We start from the raw sequence: 19,730 nt of genomic DNA, 5'->3' as shown, positions 1-19,730 counted from the left end.
CCTTTTGATAAAAAGGTGGTTGACTTAGAGAGAGAGGGGGAGAGAGAGCAGGTATAGTGGGTGGGGTGGTGATGGTGATGGCGGCAGATGTAGGTGGTGTGGTGATGATGATTCCAGTGTTTTGGGGCTAGGGAAGTGATTCTTGACGATGGTGATGATTGGCGGCGGCAAAAGAAGAGTTGGCGGTGGTGATGATTGCCGACGAGGCACTTGCAGGTGAAGAAGATGATGAATACAGTATACAAGATGAAGTGGGTGAAGAAGATGGTGAATAGATGATAATTATTTCTCTTTTAGTTTTGTTTTTCTTATAAATAAAAAAGATGTTAAAATTACCTGGGAATGGAAAAGACTAAAATGCCCATCACGTGAGTGGCACGTGACCAGGATTTAACAGTTGATTTGGATGGCGTTAGAGACGGGGAGTGAAATAGAGAGAATCTTCATAGATCAGGGAGTAAAATGGCTATTTTTAAAGGTTTGAGGCAAAACAGTTAAAGTGACCAAACCACAGGGAGCATAACGGAACTTTACTCTTTTTTTTATTTTGTTATTTAAACAGGAGGGTGTTTTGGTAATTTAACATTACTTAAAAAATGGCCATTGTGTTGGACTCTGTATGCCCAAGACACATGTTAAATTGATGTGGCTAGTACGTTATGAGTTAAATTGAGAGAGTATTTTATTTTGTTATTTAATGGGTTAAATGACTTAATAAAAGTTGTATAAGTCTTAAAACATGTGATGTTATAATTTTATAAAAGTTATAAAATTATATAAGACTTAAAATGCTATTATAAGAAAATTATTGAAATTTTTTTATAAAAATAAAAGCTAGCCCCCCCCCCCCATGGGAACTCACAAAAGTTTTTTGGTCCAATCATAATACATGCATTTTGCATGTCTAGATGATGCTTGATTGGCCAATTTGGGTGGCAATTTTCTCTCTCATTCTTTTAAGAGAAGTTGTTACAAGACTTGAAGAGATGCATCATTTTTCTTTCAAAATTGAAGTGCAAGAAATCTATCAATTATCTTTAAAATTTCGACCAACATATGGTTGTTTTGGAGAAATTTCAAGTGAGTTTTTAAGTGTAGAAATCCTAGCAACATAAGGTGTTCGTTGGAAGCTTGGGGTATGCAAGCTTGAGGTCTTCTCCTTTGAAGATTTCCATTCAAGAATATCATCTTCTTCATATCACCTTGCTCTTGGAATGGTAGTATTCTAAAACACCCTATGGTTGTATTTTGATAGCATGCATGTCATATATGGATCTGATTTTGGGTTTTTTGCATTTAAAAGAGTTTTAAATCTTGTAAAGTAACATGTTTTAAATCTTTTTCCGCTGCGTTTTAATTTTATTCGGATAAAATTACTTTGATAAACATGTGAAAAACCCAACACATTGCTATGTGTCACGCGACATTAACATAAACAAAAGAAAGTAATTATCTGTTTGAGTGGGATTGTTTTGGTTAACAAAGTTGAAAGTTAGAAGTAATTAGCTTGTTGGTATAGATTAATATCCGCAAAAGAAAGTACTTATCTGTTTGAGTAAGATTGTTTTTAATTGTTAACATCGTTGAAAGTTAGAAGTGTACGTGATTAGCTTGTTGGTATAGATTAATATCGGCAAGAAATTATCTTATTTCTGATTATAAAAATCCAGTTTAACTATTTTATTGTATCTTATTTTAGTTACAAAATTTTAGAGATATATTTCGGTTCATGACCAAGTGCAACAAAAGGTTTTCAAATAAAGGATGTGAATAAGGTGATAAAGAGTATAAGGAAAGATACCTCAACAATAGGTCACTCGGTGTGGGGTGTGGAGAGAGGGAGATGAAGCCTTTACACATTATCAGCACCGCCTCGTGTGTGGCATGGTCCGGCATTTACCCTATGAGGCTTGGAGATTCTCACAGGCGTGAGGGGATTTGGCTATGGATGTGGTTTATGATGATTGGTTGTTATGTACATAGGTATGGATGATTGGTAAAAAAAATAATAACAAACCAAAAACGCACCCTTCATTTTCACAACCACTCCATGGTTGTTGGTAGGGTTGTAGGCGATCCGAACAAACACGAATAACGCCTTGTTTGTGTTCGCTCGTTAAGGAAATAAATGTGTTCACCAACACTTACCAAGCGAGATTTTATGTTCGTGTTGGTTTATTAAGAAAATATGCATGTTCATAAACAAAAACGAATACAAATCAACTTTCCGAACGCGACAACACTAAAGGTGGATGAGCCTTAATCATGGAGAGGAGGCTGGTCGTAATGTGAATAATGAGAAAGGGTAGGGGAACAGTGCATAAGCAAGGTGAAAATGAGGTTTCCTAGTTTAATATTTAGGGTAATAAAATAAATAAAAATTAAAGAATTTAAAAAATTTAGATAAAACGTATGAAAGTACATTTTTTTAAATTAAACACAAATAAACGAACATGAACAGACATAAACGAACGTAAATGAACGAATGTTCATGAACATGTTCACGAACACGTTATCGAACGTTCACGAACGCAATTGAACGAACAAAACCTCAGTTCATATTAACTAATTGAACGGAACTTCTTGTTCATGTTTGTTCGTTTATTAAACTAAAACGAATTTTCCGCTGTACGGTTCATGAACTGTTCGCTGAACCTTCGGTTCGTTTGCAGCCATAGTTTTTGAGTTTGGGAAGGCAAAGCCCCCTTTGCTTACGTAACAGAAAATGTCCTCTCCACCTTCACATACATACATACATACATACATACATACATACATACATACATACATACATACATACATACATACATACATACATACATACATACATACATACATACATACATACATACATACATACATACATACATACATACATACATACATACATACATACATACATACATACATACATACATACATACATACATACATACATACATACATACATACATACATACATACATACATACATACATACATACATACATACATACATACATACATACATACATACATACATACATACATACATACATACATACATACATACATACATACATACGTACATACGTACATACATACATACATACATACATACAAACATATGCATGCATGCATGCATACATGCATACATACATACATACATACATACATACATACATACATACATACATACATACATACATACATACATACATACATACATACATACATACATACATACATACATACATACATACATACATACATACATACATACATACATACATACATACATACATACATACATACATACATACATACATACATACATACATACATACATACATACATACATACATACATACATACATACATACATACATACATACATACATACATACATACATACATACATACATACATACATACATACATACATACATACATACATACATACATACATACATACATACATACATACATACATACATACATACATACATACATACATACATACATACATACATACATACATACATACATACATACATACATACATACATACATACATACATACATACATACATACATACATACATACATACATACATACATACATACATACATACATACATACATACATACATACATACATACATACATACATACATACATACATACATACATACATACATACATACATACATACATACATACATACATACATACATACATACATACATACATACATACATACATACATACATACATACATACATACATACATACATACATACATACATACATACATACATACATACATACATACCATACATACATACATACATACATACATACATACATACATACATACATACATACATACATACATACATACATACATACATACATACATACATACATACATACATACATACATACATACATACATACATACATACATACATACATACATACATACATACATACATACATACATACATACATACATACATACATACATACATACATACATACATACATACATACATACATACATACATACATACATACATACATACATACATACATACATACATACATACATACATACATACATACATACATACATACATACATACATACATACATACATACATACATACATACATACATACATACATACATACATACATACATACATACATACATACATACATACATACATACATACATACATACATACATACATACATACATACATACATACATACATACATACATACATACATACATACATACATACATACATACATACATACATACATACATACATACATACATACATACATACATACATACATACATACATACATACATACATACATACATACATACATACATACATACATACATACATACATACATACATACATACATACATACATACATACATACATACATACATACATACATACATACATACATACATACATACATACATACATACATACATACATACATACATACATACATACATACATACATACATACATACATACATACATACATACATACATACATACATACATACATACATACATACATACATACATACATACATACATACATACATACATACATACATACATACATACATACATACATACATACATACATACATACATACATACATACATACATACATACATACATACATACATACATACATACATACATACATACATACATACATACATACATACATACATACATACATACATACATACATACATACATACATACATACATACATACATACATACATACATACATACATACATACATACATACATACATACATACATACATACATACATACATACATACATACATACATACATACATACATACATACATACATACATACATACATACATACATACATACATACATACATACATACATACATACATACATACATACATACATACATACATACATACATACATACATACATACATACATACATACATACATACATACATACATACATACATACATACATACATACATACATACATACATACATACATACATACATACATACATACATACATACATACATACATACATACATACATACATACATACATACATACATACATACATACATATGGAGAGAGAGATACATCAAATTGCTTCAAGTCTTTCACTTTTTGACCCACTTGTGGATCTATTTACTCTCAGATTATTTTACTGAAATAAGTAAAACCACCGATGAAGATGGAACTGGAAGCATGATGAAGATAGAGTGATGAGCCGATGAAGATGGTGCTGAATCTTGTGGATGAAGTGATGATGGTTTTGAATGTCGATCGATGGTATATGTATCTGATGAAACTCTAGAATACTAAAACCGAAACGAAAATAACCATGGGCCGGTACCGGTATTACGGTTCAAACCTATAACAACTGACACCCTTATAATTTTCTGACACCCTAATATATCTTAAAATGTCTCAATATGTCTTTATATGCACCCTGTATGTGAAAACCAAGCCCGAAATACGTTATAGTTTATGAAAATAAAATAAAAAACTGAATTTAGGGCTGAGGCGGGCCGCGTAAGATCCCACCTCAAGCTCACGCGGGCCGTATGAGAGCATTAACCGGACTCCGCTGAATTCTTTAGTTCAAGCGGGCCGCGTAAGCTTAAGCTTACATTAACGCGGGCCGCGCGGACTCATAAAACGCGGATACATCCGGTGCTGACACGTGTCGACATCGTGTCAAGCCTAGTGGTGAACTGGACGAGCTATAGGTTGACCGCATGTTGACGCGGGCCGCGTAAGGCTTAGCCTTACCTTACGCGGGCCGCCTGGAAGTCTGATATCACAACTATAAATAGAACGCATCAGATTTCACTTTCGTTCGCTCAGATTTCAATTCTCAATCTCAAAATTCTGTAGGAAGTTATTATACGCGGGCATTATACCCCCTAAATAGTGAGGTTCTGCTACGATGTAAGTATTATAACCCCTGGAGACGTATAAGATACGCTGCCCGATTGATCTAGGGTTCCGTATCGGCTGTCGTGGTTCTGCCCGACGTAGTCGTTGGAATGCCGTCTCGAGGAGGGTATTACTAATGTTAAAATGGGTTATTATACTAACACACGTGCATTTGTGTAAATTATAGATTATTCCCAGGAAATCATTACTGAAAACCCTAAGACAGCAATGTGAGTGATCCTTCTTTTTATGTACTCATTTTTGTGAGCTGGTCCACTTTTTGTAAATCTTTTTGTTAACGGTTTTTACAAAACCTTAAATATCTTTCAATGCGAATGACAGTTATTGAGTATTTGTAAGAATACAATTACAGTCGGTAAATTTGGGGTTTTGTGTACAAAATTTGTTACCACCTGGTAAAGGAGTAACATGACCATAAGTCGGAACGACATTACCGTGTGGTGGTAATTGATATAACTTGGAAACAAATGTAATTGCGGATGCGCCCTCAATACTGTTCACTGTGACTTTTTATTTAAACTTGATTAAACTGGGATTCACTCACCAGTATTTCCCACTGACAAAATATTTTTAAAACGCGTTTCAGGTAACAAAATGTGAAAGCCAAATAGAAGCCAGCTGGACAGCACTGAAGGCTTGGAAAAGTGGCAATAAAGTTACCTAAGAATAAAATACATGTTATTATTAAATAAAATAGGATTTCTTCCTATGAAATGTGTGTACTAAAAACGTGGGTTTTACCCATGTGTTTAATGTTATAAAACGTGGTGGTTTACTCTGATTAACTATTTCCTAACTACGGTCCTGATGAAAATTTCCGCTGCCAACTTGTATAAATAACCGTGATACCACCGAAACTGGCTCACGGCCGCCCGTTCCCGGGAACTAGGGATCGGGGGTTGTGACAGAAGGTGGTATCAGAGCTTTGCCACTGATTCAGCCACAGAAGTGTTTTGCTGACATCAAAATTCAAAATGTTAGGAAATAAATTACGGAAATACGTGCATAATGGTATTTTCTTGTTATGTGTCATCTGACTATTTGTTAATTTACAGTATGAGCGACCAAGGACCATCTGACGCGTATCGTTAATTTTCTGGTTCGCCTAGAAGCGAAGGCACCTCCTCTTCTCAGCCTGCCCTCTCAGGGTTCTCTGCTGATACGGAAAAAGGAATCTTTGTCTTTAAGGCTCAGTCTGAAGAGCCATTTCCTCAGAAAAAGAGGGAATGGTTCAGTAGGGGAGCACACGAGCGTAGAAAACGTATGAAAAAGTTACAGGAACAGCAAGTGTTAGCCGTAGCTAAAAGAGAAACTGATGCCTATGCCCAGGATATGCTCAATAGGGGTATAACCAATATCCATATTTTAGCAACCACTGCAGCTGACCCAAATCTGGAACAAATGCTAGCACCCCAACCACAACTACCAAATCCTGACCAACCCATGGAAGTAGAAAACCCTGAAAACCAAGTGGAAATGCCTTATTACAACCCGGAGGAGATACCTAGGGTACCTGCACCAAATCCCCTAGACCCAAACAACTACGACCCCTGGTGGGACGATGTTAGGGACTACGTGCAACAAAACCCGATACCGGAAAATGTGCCGATGCCCAATCTAGGAGCCTACCCAGGGTTAGATCCTCAAGATCCCTATTACATTAACGATGCATACATTAGGGAGATCTTAGAGAATCCCTACCCATACCAGGCCCCATACCAGGAACCCGCACCCTAGATTCCAAACCCAGTCCTAGAACCTGCACCCCCAATGAGTGCAGAAAATGTACAAGAAATTAGGACTTTCGGTGAGGAAATCTTAGAAAACAGTGAGAGAATGCGACACGTGGGAGAGCGTCTCGTATGGAAATACGACGAGTGCAATATGGATTTCTGGATGAATCCATATCAGTGAATGTGATGGTAGGAACGGTAGTAGTCATAATAATATAATAATAATATAACTTTGTAGTAATTGTAACAATCATATTTTCGTTTCCTTGTGTCCAAAATATATTTACCAAAATATACTTATAGGTAAGTTTTCCGGAATATTTTGTAAGTTACATTATTTTGTTCGGTTTCACCAATATTTTGTGTGTAACTTGTATATTTATTCCTTGGAATTTTTGGTAATATTTTGGATTGTAAGTTCTTGGTACATATATGAGTTATATTATTTCAAGTCCTAAAATAATATAACTAGTACACATAATGTACAAATAATCACACAAGTTGTGACATCAATATATACATACACACACACACAGATATATATATATATATATATATATATATATATATATATATATATATTCTCCGCAATATATACTTAGTCGCTTTTATTTATCAAAAAACAACCTCCAATATTTGTAATTTTTTGTAATAAAATTTTGGCAACTTTTATGTGAAAACCATTCTTACTTATAAACACTTGTTTTAAAAATACATTTCTAAGTGTTTAATTTCTACAAAAATTTTCCCATAGTTTCCTCTTAAAAATGAAAGTTTCCATGCTTTTCAAAGCATATCATTTTCTTTCAAAATCATTATCAATCATCAACAACATGAACAAGACTTACCATGTGCCAAAAATACGAAATTTACACTATGTCATGAACTTGAAACTGTGTAAAAATTTGTAGGAACTTACTAGTGTTATTAGTAAGCCTAGTTATCGTTTAGAGTGTGATTATTTATTTAAAAATATCATTCTTGAAGAATTTAGATCTTCACAACTTGTATGAAGATTTTCAAAAAAATATTTCTTCTTGTATTTTTCTGGTTAACAATATGTTTCTTGGAAATATTATTCCTGAAATCTTTTATTTTCAAGACTTATAACTTGTAGAAATAATCACCATGCACTAAAACAAGTTTATTTTTAAGTTCATGATTTACATAAAGGATGACCATTACAACTTTCTCAAGATCTATCCTTACACTTGCTAGATCATGTGTTTAATCACATCTAGCAAGCTTCATATGGTGATCTACACCATAAACACAAGAAATCAACAAACAAGCTCAATATATACACTAGAACAACTTGATCTTCATGTTTTAGAACTTTATGTTAATGTTCATCTTTATGTTTCTTGAGATTCATTAGTTTACCAAGTTACCTCACACTTTAACCATCAAAATTATGAGTAAAAACAAGATCAAAGAAGCTTACTACTAGCACAAGGCTAGGGAAGATCAAGAAGCAAGGTGATGAAGAAAATAGATGGTTAATAGCTTTTGAGAAAGGTCCTTCCGAATCCGATGCTTCCAAGCTTCCTAACTAAGCTCCTAGCACCTTAGAACCTCCTTATCTTGGTTGATAATGGTGGAAGTATGGTGGTGATGTGGTGGTCGTAAGTATGGAAGAGGGGAGGAAGAAGAAGGTTTATTGAATGGTGATGGTGATTATGATATAATACTAGTGATTTTATACTATTTAAGGTAGCATATGGCATCTTTGTTGGTATATTCCTAGACAATTTCTTATAAAATATAAGAAAGAAATCAAAGGAAATCAAATAAAATCTACTAAAATCAATGTGCTAATCTTTTAAGATTTTATAGAATCTTCATAATCTTCCAAGGTGACGACGGGCCAGTGGGGAAGCCCACTTTACCCACTTTGGGCCTTTCTTTTGGAAGCCCAATCACTTAAATGTCCATTAAATAAATTACCCTTGCTCACCAAGGTCCTTTCCCCGTTTGAGCGGGAAAACAGCTAAGGAATAGCAGTCTCATTTAATGCCTGATAAGAGAAGCATCCGGTCACCATCATCGTACTTATCCGGCTATGCATTAATGAAGAAGGGTATCTCACCGTTGGGGGTCAGACACGTGTCTGATCTTCCCAAGGCATCACAGTTACCGTTAGATAGTGTGAGGGATATTTCTCTTAGAGATAAGGGCATGCCATTATATAAGAAGGAGAAAGGATAAGGCAAAGGCAGGTATAATCTCCGGCCAACTTCTCATTTACTACTCTCATTTATTCCCCTCATTAACTCCGACCAACATTCCTCGTATTTACTACACACAACACATTAATTAGATTCACACCAAGATAGGAACTCTCCGGTGAATATCTTCATCGGAAAACGTTCCTTTTCCTCATCCGGCAAGTTTACTTATTCTCACGCCGGAGCTTGGTCACAGATCCCCCTCCCGGGGTCCTCCGTGGCGAGGCTAACGGTTTATTATTTTGTAGCAAGCAAAGACAGGAGCTCTCAACGTCAGCGAAGGTCCAGCCGACGTCATCCGGAGGTTGGGTATTCGACATCGGCGCCATCCGTGGGACCCAGGCCTGACCGGTGTTCCCACATTAACATTCGACGTTCAGAGAGCAACTCACCTTTCCAGAAACAGCATGGCAACTCCAGTAGCTTCATAAATGGGCTGAAGCATGCACAGCTGTGTGAAAAGCTGGGAGAGGAGTTCCCACCTTCCTTCGACAATCTCATGGACAGGGTCAGGGCTTTCGTCCGGGGAAAGGATACGGTCAGCAAAGCTAAGGAGACAGATACCACACCCCGAAGGGCTACCCCAACAGCAAGACCACCTGAGAAAGGTACCCCCTATTCCCGAAAGCCTCCCTTTGATAGAATGTTGCATGACAGGGCAAGGCCCTCATACTCCCCCTACAGACCCCGAGGGAGAGTCCCTCTCCCTTACTCCGACAGCTTCACCCCCTCGTCAAAACTCCAAGTGAGATACTGGCCACGGAAAGAGTGAAGAATTCTTTCCCGAGGCCACCCCCATAAAGCCAGGACCCAAAGCCCAGCCGAACGAATATTGTGAGTTTCATAAGGGCTTCGGGCACAAAACCGATGACTGCATGTACCTCAAGAGGGAAATAGAGGCTGCGGTGAAGACGGGGAGACTGGCCTACCTGGTCAAGGAAATCAAAGAAGGGGGAGGGGATCGTAAGGGAAGAGATGCAAGAGAGCCTGGGAGGGCAGATGTTGATATGATAAGGAGGAGAAATGAATTTGATGTTACCCGAAGTGTTAAAGCCAGAATCCTAGGCTCTCCGAACTGCATGAAAACTCCCATCCTTATGCCATACTTAGAAGAAAGCGAAGTGCAACGACTTCCGCTGAATATCTCAGCTGTAATAGCCGGACACAAAGTGTCTAGAATACATGTGGACGGAGGGTCAGGCGTCGAGGTAATATATGAACATTGCTTCCTCAGATTCGACAGAGATATAAGAGATAGACTGGAGGAAGATTCTATCCCGTTGGTGGGATTCAACAACAGTGTATCACACCCTCTTGGAAAGATCAGGCTCCCATTTACAGTTGGTGTAGGGGACAGGGTCCGGACAATCAATTTAACCTTCACTGTAGTCAGGGCACCCTCCAAGTACAACGCGATTTTGGGAAGACCTGGGATTGGAGATCTACAAGCACAAGCATCTACTCCTCACGGGGCTTTGGTATTCCAAACACCAAAGGGTCTTGCATGGGTTAAGTCAGCCTACGAAGTGGTCTCTTCAGTATCCAAAGGGGAGGAACCCGGGAAGACCCAAGGGAAGAAGGTGGAAGAATGGGTCCTCTGTGATAAGTTCCCAGAGCAAACAGTCAAGGTGGGAAGCCACCTAAGTGACAAATGTAAGAGTGCCCTAAAGGAGTTGCTCCTCCATAACCTAGACGTGTTTGCCTTCCAACACGGTGACATGACGGGAATTCCTAGAAGCCTGACGGAGCACCGGCTCAACACCTTCACATGGGTGAGACCGGTTAAGCAAAAGAAGCGGAGCATGGGACCAAACAAAAGAAGGGCTGCTTGTGAAGAGACCCGCAAATTGCTCAGGGCGGGGATAGTCAGGGAAGTCAAATACCCATCCTGGGTTGCCAACCCAGTTATGGTTCAGAAAAAAGATGGAGGATGGAGGATGTGCATCGATTTCCAAGACCTAAACAAAGCATGCCCCAAGGACTGCTACCCCCTCCCGGAGATAGACACCCAGGTGGACTCCCTGTCCCAGTATCCACTGAAGTGCTTCCTAGATGCCTACAAGGGATACCACCAAATACAGATGTCAATAGAAGACGAAGAGAAGACTGCTTTCATCACCGATGTGGGAACATTTTGCTATACCAAGATGCCCTTTGGTCTCAAAAATGCGGGGGAGAGATACCAAAGGTTTATGAACACCTTGTTTAGGGAGCAAAGGGGAAGGAATCTAGAGGTGTATGTTGACGACATTGTCGTCAAGAGTCTGACAGAAGCAGCCATGCTGAGACTCTCAACACAATGCAGGATGTAAACATGAAACTGAACCCCGGGAAGTGCTGTTTTGGGGTAGAGGAAGGAAATTTCCTGGGGGTGGTGGTAACTAAAGGAGGGATAAAAGCAAACCCAGAGAAGACCCAGGCTGTGGCCGAAATGCGCTCTCCCAGGTCCCTGAAGGACATCCAACAATTAAACGGAAGGCCGATTGCGCTAAATCGTTTATTATCAAAAGTGGCTGACAAAACCCTCCCTTTCATGAAAGTGTTAAAAGACTGCCTCCAGACCAGCAAATTCAACTGGACCACCGAGGCCGAAGCCGCCTTTCAGGAAATGAAAACCTACATCTGCAAGCTCCCAACGTTAGCCACCCCGGTGCCTGGAGACCCACTGCTCCTTTACCTATCTGCCTCTAAGACGACCATAAGCGCAGTCATGATGGTGGAACGGGAGGGGAAACAGATCCCCATATATTTCATCAGCAGAACACTTAAGGGGCCCGAGGAACGGTACATGCCTTTAGAGAAACTTGCACTAGCCCTGGTTTTTGCATCTCGGAGGCTCAGAAGATACTTCCAAGGGCATAAGGTCACCTTAGTAACTGATCAACCCCTCCAGAAAGTGCTTAGAAAACCGGAACAGTCAGGGCGACTGGCTAAATGGGCCGTAGAGTTGGGAGAACACTCTCTGGAGTTCAAGCCCAGGACAACCATGAAGGGACAAATACTGGCTGACTTCCTAGCAGAAGTACCCGAGGACGAAGAGAGGGAACTACTAAGGTGGGAAGCTTTGGAGGAAGAAGAAAGGAAGAGGGGAGACGAGGTTGTCTGGAAGTTGTTCACTGATGGAGCATCTAGTGAAGAAGGGAATGGTGCAGGGATCACGTTGACAAGCCTCGAGGGGGTTGAGCTGACGTACGCTATAAGGCTGGATTTCGAAAACACCAACAATACCGCCGAGTATGAAGCCCTCTTAGCAGGGATGAGATTGGCACAGAAGATGAAAGCAAAACATGTGGAGGCCAGTACCGATTCACAGTTGGTGGTAAAGCAGTATCAGGGGGAATATGAAGCTAAGGATAGCATCATGGCTCGGTATGTGGCAAAAGTTAAGGAGACAGCTAAGGCATTCAGAACCTTCAAACTGGAATACATCCCTTGAGGGAGGAACAGAAAATCCGATGCACTGAGCAAGCTAGCCTCAGTGGCATTCGATCACCTCGCAAAGGAGGTCAAAGTAGAGGTCCTGACATCCCCCTCCCTGGACGTAACGGAAGTGGCCACAATTGAAGGTTCCCAAGAAACATGGATGACCCCGATCATTAAATTCCTCCGGGACGGGACCTTACCCGAGGGGGAGTGGGCGGCTAGAAAGATAAGGGTCAAAGCCCTGCAATATGAACTGATTGGGGAGGAGCTATACCGAAGGTCGTACCTGGGTCCATCCCTAAAGTGCATAGACATGGAAGAGGCCGAATATGTGATTAGAGAAATGCACGAGGGGATCTGTGGAATGCACTCAGGACCAAGAACGGTTGTAAGAAGGGCAATGAACGCAGGATTCTACTGGCCACGAATGTACGAGACGGCATCTGAAGAGATCAAGAAGTGTGATAACTGCCAAGTACATGCACCAATGACCCACCAGCATAAACACCCTATGATCCCGGTCTAGACATCTTGGCCATTCCAAAAATGGGCCATCGACATAATCGGGCCTTTTCCAGAAGGCCCCGGGGGGGGGGGGGTCAAATACGTGGTGGTGGTCATTGATTATTTCACTAAGTGGATCGAAGCGAAGCCCCTGGCGAAGATCACCAGGGATCAGATGAGACGATTCGTGCTGGATAACATCGTGTGCAGGTATGGGGTCCCTAAGGAACTGGTGAGTGACAACGGGGTGCAATTCGCCGGGAGACCCTTCAAGCCATGGTGCGAACAAATGAGAATTCAACAGGTGTACACCTCTGTAACCCATGCCCAGAGTAACGGGTTGGTGGAGAGAGCCAACCAAAGCATTATCAAAGGAATGAAGGGCAGGCTTGGGAGGAAACAGAAGGGCTGGCTGGAGGAACTTCCATTTGTGTTATGGGCATACCGAACCACTCCCAAAAGCTGCAATGGGGAAACCCCATTCAGCCTTACCTACGGGACGGAGGCCATGATCCCTGCGGAGATCGGATCCCAAACCGCTCGGATGAAGCTGATGGATGAGGAGAACGAGCAGGATCTAAGGATGAACTAGAACTTATTGGAAGAAAGAAGAGAGATAGCAGCGGTGAAGGAAGCTCACTACAAAAAACTCCTAGCAAGTTACTACAACACCCGGATGAAGAAACTCAACCTCGTCCCAGGGGACCTAGTCCTTAGGGCCAATGAGGCCAGTCTGCAGGAAAATACCGGGAAGTTGGGCCCCAACTGGGAAGGCCCATATCGAATCACATGGGCAAACGGGAAGGGAACATGCAAGTTGGAGACATTAGAAGGAAAAGAGGTACCCAGGACCTGGAACCTGATGCAGCTCAGGAAGTATTACATGTAAGGGGCATGCCCCCAGGGGAAAACGGCCAAGGGCCACTTTTGTTGTAGGAAAACTATGTGTACGGGGACTTTCCCCCAGAAAGTAAACCTTTTTGTAAACAGTCTATGAAGGGAGGTATCAGTCCCCCGAAGATTAAATGAAAGACGGACGAAAGTGTCCCATTTTGAAAACTGTGGGTAACCACACCTGGGCAGACGTGCCTGTGAACACCCTTTAAATCTAAAACTAGTACAAACAAACACACGTGTATGAGGCATTCAAATACATGCCCAAAGCCCGGCCGTGGGGCTAATAAAGGTCTAGCTAACCTAAAAACGGACAAAAGCAAGTCAAAAAACATAATATCGCATTATAAACTTGTCCACCGATTGGCCTCGAACAGACAATCACAGTTTAACGAAACAAACAGCAAAGAACAAACAATGCAAATACACTCGTATATAGAAAACTACGAAGGGGAACCTGCTTTATTTGATACAAAACATACATACAAAAAGAAGCCCCAATAACTGGGGCAAAAATAAAAAAAATAATTTTACAAACACGGCGAGACAAAGTAAAGACATAGCTCCTCGCTAAAGCAGCTTGAAAGTCTCCAAGGAACCACCAAGCTAGCCTCCGATAAAAGCCCCTGCAAAACAAAACAAACAAGAAACAGGCAACAAAGCAAAGGAAGAGCTATACATAACCATAGGCCATACGATTAGCGGTCAAGGTGGTCCCCAACACAAAGGACCATCCAAAACAAAGTCAAGCAAAACATACAAATATCCCAAGGTAAGTAAGAGTTATTACAACCATATCGAAGTTTGTCAAATGTTCAGAATTCACTGGGGATCACCCCCGAAAATAGACGGCGGAGACGAAGGACCAGCGGAGGAGAACAGGGCCTTCAGTTCATCAATGGAAATCATGGGATGCTCAAGGATCTTGGCAAGGACGGCCGGGGTTTTACGTCCAAACTCCTCGTTCAGTTTGGACAACCTCTTCTTCGCTTTAGAGTTATAAAGAGGAATCTCTTTTCTGCCCAGGCCTTGGGCAGAATAAGCATAGCCGTCCTTCAATCCCGCCTGATAGCCAACATCCCTATAGGCCCTATAAACCTCCTCCAAACCGCTTTTAAAGTCTTCTGATTGAGCAACAGCAGTCAGGAAAGCCCCAAAACCTTCAGTAATCAACCAGTGCTTCTCCCCAGCCAACCGCTGGTTATCATCTGAAGTTATCCCGTAATCTGCATACATAGTGTTAAGTTGCTCCTGGGAAACGGAGCCAACTTCCTTCACATGCTTCATCTCAGCAGCAAGCTCCTCCTTCTCCGCAATCAACGATGCCATCTCCTGCTCCCAGGCCCTCTCCTTCCTCTCAAGCATAGCCCCAGCTCCCTAGACAAAGAATCAGTGAATACGGCAATATGTATAAAAAAAAAGAGGGGAATGGGAGAATACTACGCACCTTCTCCTCCTGTAACCTCCTCTCAGCACCAACCACCTGGCCTCTAAGCCCGGCAACAACCGATTGGGAAGCTTTAAGCTCAGCCTTGAGTCCCTCATTTGCTTTCCTCAGATCATCAATCCTTTGCAGCATCCCAGCACCCCTAAAGAAGCTCTCACACAAAGACATGCTATACTGATCTTCAAATAGATCATCCCTTAGGGCAGAATTTACAAATTTATGTGAAGGAGGGACAGCATGACTCAGAAAGTCCCGGGCAGCTTCAGGAGTCCCTATCACGGAAGAGCTAGTTACCTTCCATTTGGGAACATAAGTGCCAGGGATAGCATCAGCAAACAAAGGGGCAAGGGGGGATCGATAGGCAAGGCCTTCCTGAAAAGAAGGTTTGCTAGTCCCAGTAGCATGCAAAGGAGAAAATTCATAGGCCGAAGAAAAGCGAGCTACCCCCACCTCAGAGGTTTTGTCCCGGATACGGGAAGGAGAAGGACCAGTTGGAATTTCTATAGGCTCCCGGGAGCTCCCCTAAGAAAAAAAAGGACAATCAGAAATAACGCGGAAAGAAAGAAGAAGAAAAGGGATTACTTACCAGTAACGGAGCACTTACTAAGCTCGAGGACTTTAAATGCTTGGATAAGGAACCCTTGCCTCCGGCAGGAGGAAGGTCAGAGGCAGCCTTGGAAGAAGGAGGGGGTTTTTGACACTAGCACTCCGAAGCCTCTGGCGAATGTTGCGAGGTGCAGGAGCCGGATGAGGACTGGCAGACTTCCTCTTACGGACCAGCTGTATCTCCACTTCTTCATCGTCGCTCGGACCGGAGGGATGGACAGGAGGAAGGTCGGGAGAACTTTCCTCCCCACCAGAAGGATCCTCCTCGGATCCACCCATGGCAACGGAGCCTCCTGCCTGGACGGATCCCCCTGCAGCCTGTGCCTCTGCATTCAACCGAGGATCAACCTCATCATCAACCACATATTTCACATCCTTGGAATCACCTTGAAGAAGCCGCCACAAAGTTATCTCTGCACAAGACACCAAAGATGACTACGGGTCCCCAAAAGCATAAAAGAAAAAAGGAAATGATTGTAAGAAACAAACCCGGAACAAAAAGTACCTTTCTTGCCAAAGAAGGCTCTTGGACGAACTGGGTAGGAAGGGCTCAAACCACCCATAGCAAGCATCCCCTCCAAAAAAGTAAAAGCCCTTGTTGGATTATCACACATTCTTTTCCACTAGACAGTCTCGCTCGCAGAAAGGGTAGGCACAACATCCTCGATAGCGGCGTCAAGATCCTTGGGAACAGGGGACTCCGGTAACATAGCCGCAGAAACAAATATGAACCTACACTTCCAGTCCTTTGGGTAGGTCCAAGTCGGCATGAAGCTGTAGCAAGGTCTCGAAACACTGTTTTGACGTTTAGCAAAGGTGAACCAGTCACTATCGGAAATCAGCCGGTAAAATATGCAGAACAGAGGGACAGAGGGCTCCCCTGAGATAGCGGCACAGGACAGTTCAAAATGAACTACCCTCATAAACCCCAAAGGGTGAATCTGTGAGAAATGCACACCAAAATGACGAAGCAAGGAAATCTTGAAGGTAGAAAGGGGGTATCGGACCCCACAGGAAGAAAAGGCAAGAGTGTAAATGGGTATTCTATCCGGCGTGCATTCTGTCGATTCATTGGGGTCGGGTAAGGAAGGAGAAAACTGATCCGGAATGTTGTATGCCTCGACGAAGGTTTTCAGGTCTTTCACTGTTAAGATAGACCTTATTGACGACCGGCCGCCGCGACTCATGATCAGGAGAAATGGTGAATGGGGAAGATAGTTACAGGGAAGGAAGAGATTAAAGGAGATATTTAAAGAGGTAACTGCTGACGTACAAGTAACCGTCACATCAGCAGTCCCTTCAAAATTCAAAAACGGGCACGTGCAACTAGGGAGTTAATTCCCGCTACAGCTAGTTCGGCGATGTAATGATTAACTGCAAATAGCAACTGATCAGGAGTGGGCCCACCCAAAGAGAAGCCATCTCTCTTAAGCGGTTGTGATTCAGCCCCGGATCATGAGCCTCGGGTCTCAGAACCAGGGACTAAAGATGACTTGACGACGGGCCAGTGGGGAAGCCCACTTTACCCACTTTGGGCCTTTCTCTTTGGAAGCCCAATCACTTAAATGTCCATTAAATAAATTACCCTTGCTCACCAAGGTCCTTTCCCCGTTTGAGCGGGAAAACAGCTAAGGAATAGCAGTCTCATTTAATGCCTGATAAGAGAAGCATCCGGTCACCATCATCGTACTTATCCGGCTATGCATTAATGAAGAAGGGTATCGCACCGTTGGGGGTCAGACACGTGTCTGACCTTCCCAAGGCAGCACAGTTACCGTTAGATAGTGTGAGGGATATTTGTCTCAGAGATAAGGGCATGCCATTATATAAGAAGGAGAAAGGATAAGGCAAAGGCAGGTATAATCTCCGGCCAACTTCTCATTTACTACTCTCATTTATTCCCCTCATTAACTCCGACCAACATTCCTCGTATTTACTACACACAACACATTAATTAGATTCACACCAAGATAGGAACTCTCCGGTGAATATCTTCATCGGAAAACGTTCCTTTTCCTCATCCGGCAAGTTTACTTATTCTCACGCCGGAGCTTGGTCACGGATCCCCTTCCCGGGGTCCTCCGTGGCGAGGCTAACGGTTTATTATTTTGTAGCAAGCAAAAACAGGAGCTCTCAACGTCAGTGAAGGTCCAGCCGACGTCATCCGGAGGTTGGGTATTCGACACAAGGTATATTTGTTGGTATATTCTCCAACAAGATCAAATAAAATAATGTAAGAAAATCTCAAGTGGGGCCCTCCTTGTAATCGGCCTAACTATGGGGGGGGAGGTAAAGTGTAATATTCCAAACATGATTAAATCTAGTTAGATCCCAAGTATTAAGTTTAGGGATTTAGGGGTTTTGTGATCATGAGATATAATATGATGTTTGGTGACCATAACTAGCTTCGTAACATAAAAACAGCGCTTCTAGTAAAAATTTGATGTTTCGGGTAGTGTCCGATTGTTCGTTTCGTTACTGTTCGTTAAAGTGCTAAATTGCGCAGTTTAGTGTGCTTTATGTTGTATTTTATGACAGTTTCAGTTCCCAAAACTTAGGAAAGTATTCTGTACCATTAAACCACTTTTCTGCATTATAATGAGATGTTAAATTGCTGAAAATTGCTGAATTTATTTATTTTCTTCAATATTTTGCAGTTTTAGTGTGTTTCTGGCACTTTCCGGCACCTTTGTCATCACTAGGAAGGCAGTTTTGTAATCCCTACTTTACTACACACTATCCTAGTGTATCACTTGGTTCTGGGGCTCATTCTGTGTCTTAACATCATGTCTGTCTAAGTACTAAACTCCCGTCAGTGCTTTTACTTTGTCTGATAATGGTGCCAATTTTTTTCTGTGCATTAATAGAACTATAT

Source organism: Helianthus annuus, chromosome 9, assembly GCF_002127325.2.
Source record: "Helianthus annuus cultivar XRQ/B chromosome 9, HanXRQr2.0-SUNRISE, whole genome shotgun sequence".
Classification (NCBI taxonomy): domain Eukaryota; kingdom Viridiplantae; phylum Streptophyta; class Magnoliopsida; order Asterales; family Asteraceae; genus Helianthus; species Helianthus annuus.
This window is presented reverse-complemented; position numbering follows the sequence as displayed.